Genomic DNA, 3,244 nt, shown 5'->3' with positions numbered 1-3,244 from the left:
TAAGTCACCAACCAAACCACATTCAATGCGAAAAATCCCCTTTAAAGACTCTTCACTTAACCATTTTCAATTAACTAAGTCGTCAACCAAACCACATTCAAAATAAAAAAATTCCTCTTTAAAGTCCATGCACTTAACCATTTTAAATTACCTAAGTCACTTACCAAACCACAGTCAAAACAAAAAATCTCCATTAAAGTCTGTACGCATAACCATTTTCAATTAACTAAGTCAACATCCAAACCACATTCAAAATAAAAAATTCCCTTAGAAATCTCTACGCGCAACTTTTTTCAAGTCACTAAGCATCAAAACAAAACCACATTCAAAACAAAAAATCCCCTTTAAAGTCTCTACACTTAAATATGTTCAAGTAACAAAGTCATAACCAAACCACATACAAAACAAAAAATACCCGTTAAAGTCTCTACACTTAACCATTTTCAAAAGATTAAGTATCAACACAAAACTACATTCAAAACAAAAAATCCATTTTAAAATTCTTACACCTAACCATTTTCAAGTAACTAAGTCACCAACCAAACCACATGCAATACGAAAAATCCCCTTTACAGACTCTTCACTTAGCCATTTTCAATTAACTAAGTCACCAACCAAACAACATTCAAAATAAAAAAATTCCTCTTTAAAGTCCATGCACTTAACCATTTTCAAGTGACTAAGTATCAAAAATAAACCACATTCAAAACCAAAAATCACATTTAAAGTCCCTACGCTTAACCATTTTAAAGTAACTAAGTCACCAACCAAACCACATAAAAGTTCAAAAATCTGCTTTAAAGTCCCTACACTTTACTATTTTCAAGTAACTAAGTTACCAACCGAACCACATTCAAAATGAAAAATCCCCTTTAAAGTCCCAACACTTAACCATTTTCAATAAACTAAGTCAGTAACCTAACAACATTCAAAAGGAAAAATCCCCACTAAAGTCTTTATACTTAACCATTTTCAATTAACTAAGTCAACATTCAAAATAAAAAATCTCCTTTAAAGTCTCTACGCGTAACTATTTTCAAGTGACTAAGTATCAAAACAAAACCACATTCAAAACAAAAAATCCCCTTTAAAGTCTCTGCACTTAACCATTTTCAAATAACAAAGTCATCAAACAAACCACATACAAAACAAAAAATACCCATTAAAGTCCCTACACTTGACCATTTTCTAGTGACTAAGTATAAACACAAAACCACATTCAAAACAAAAAATCCACTTTAAAGTTCCTATATTTAACAATTTTCAAGTAACTAATTTACCAACCAAACCACATTCAATGCGAAAAATCCCCTTTAAAGTCACTTCTCTTAACCATTTTCAGTTAACTAAGTCACCAACCAAACCACATTCAAAATAAAAAAAATCCTCTTTAAAGTTCCTGCACTTAACCATTTTCAAGCGACTAAGTATCAAAACAAAACCACATTCAAAACCAAAAATCGCATTTAAAGTCCCTAAACTTAACAATTTTCAAAATACTAAGTCACCAACCAAACCACATAAAAGTCCAAAAATCTCCTTTAAAGTCCCTACACTTAACCATTTTCAAGTAACTAAGTTACCAACCAAACCACATTCAAAATGAAAAATCCCCTTTAAAGTACCAACACTTAACAATTTTCAATAAACTAAGTTAATAATCAAACGACTTTCAAAACGAAAAATCCCGGTTAAAGTCTTTACACCTAACCATTTTCAATTAACTAAGTCAACATCCAAACGACATTCAAAATAAAAATTCTCCTCTAAAGTCTCTACCCGTAACTATTTTCAAGTGACTAAGTATCAAAACAAAACCACATTCAAAACAAAAAATCCCCTTTAAACTCTCTACACTTAACTATTTTCAAGTAATAAAGTCATCAATCAAACCACATTCAAAACAAAAAATACCCGTTAAAGTCCCTACACTTAACCATTTTCAAGTGACTAATTATCAACACAAAACCACATTCAAAACAAAAAATCTCCTAGAAAGTTCCTACACTTAACCATTTTTAAGTAACTAAGTCACCAACCAAAGCACAGTCAATGCGAAAAATCCCCTTTAAGTCTCTTCACTTAACCATTTTCAATTAACTAAGTCACCAACCAAACCACATTCAAAATAAAAATAATTTCCTTTAAAGTCCCAGCACTTAACCATTTTCAAGTGACTAAGTATCAAAACAAAACCACATTCAAAATCAAAAATCCCGTTTAAAGTCCCTATACTTGATCATTTTTAAGTAACTAAGTGCCAAACCAAACCAAATTCAAAATTAAAAAAATTCCCTTTAAAGTCCCTGCACTTAACCATTTCCAAGTGACTAAGTATCAAAACAAAACCATATTGAAAAGTAAAAATTCCAATTAAAGTCCCTACACTAAACCATTTTCAGGCAACTAACTCACCAACCAAACCACATTCAAAATTAAAAATCCCCTTTAAAGTCCCTACACTTAACCATTTTCAATTGACTAAGTCTTGAACCACACCACATTCAAAATGAAAAATTCCCTTTAAAGTCCCTACACTTAATCAATTTCAATTAACTAAGTCAACAACCAAACCACATTAAAAATAAAAAATTCCCATTAAAGACTCTACACGTAACTATTTTCAAGTGACTAAGTTTCAAAACAAAACCACATTCAAAACAAAAAATCTCATTTAAAGTTCCTACATTTAACCATTTTCAAGTAGCTAAATCACCAACCAAACCATATTCGAAACAAAAATCCTTTAAACGTTCCTACACTTAACCATTTTCAATTAACTTAGTCACCAACCAAACCACATTAAAAATGAAAAATTCCCTTCAAAGTCCCTACGCTTAACCAGTTTCTATTAACTAAGTCGCCAACCAAACCACATTCAAAACAAAAAATCCCCTGTAAAGTCCTTACACTTATCCATTTTCAATTAACTAAGTCAACAACTAAACCACATTCAAAATAAAAAATCCCTTTTAAAGACTCTACAGGTAACTCTTTTCAAGTGACTAAGTATCAAAACAAAACCACATTTAAAACCAAAAAATCCCCTTTGAAATATCTTCACTTAACCATTTTAAAGTAATGAAGTCACCAACCAAACCACATTCAAAATAAAAAAAAAATCCTCTTTAAAGTCTCTGCAGTTAACCATTTTCAAGTGACTAAGTATCAAAACAAAACCACATTCAAAACCAAAAATCCAATTTAAAGTTCCTACACTTAACCATTTTCAAGTAACTAAGTC

This window comes from Capsicum annuum, chromosome 1 (genome assembly GCF_002878395.1).
Source record: "Capsicum annuum cultivar UCD-10X-F1 chromosome 1, UCD10Xv1.1, whole genome shotgun sequence".
NCBI classification, from domain to species: Eukaryota; Viridiplantae; Streptophyta; class Magnoliopsida; order Solanales; family Solanaceae; genus Capsicum; species Capsicum annuum.
This window is presented reverse-complemented; position numbering follows the sequence as displayed.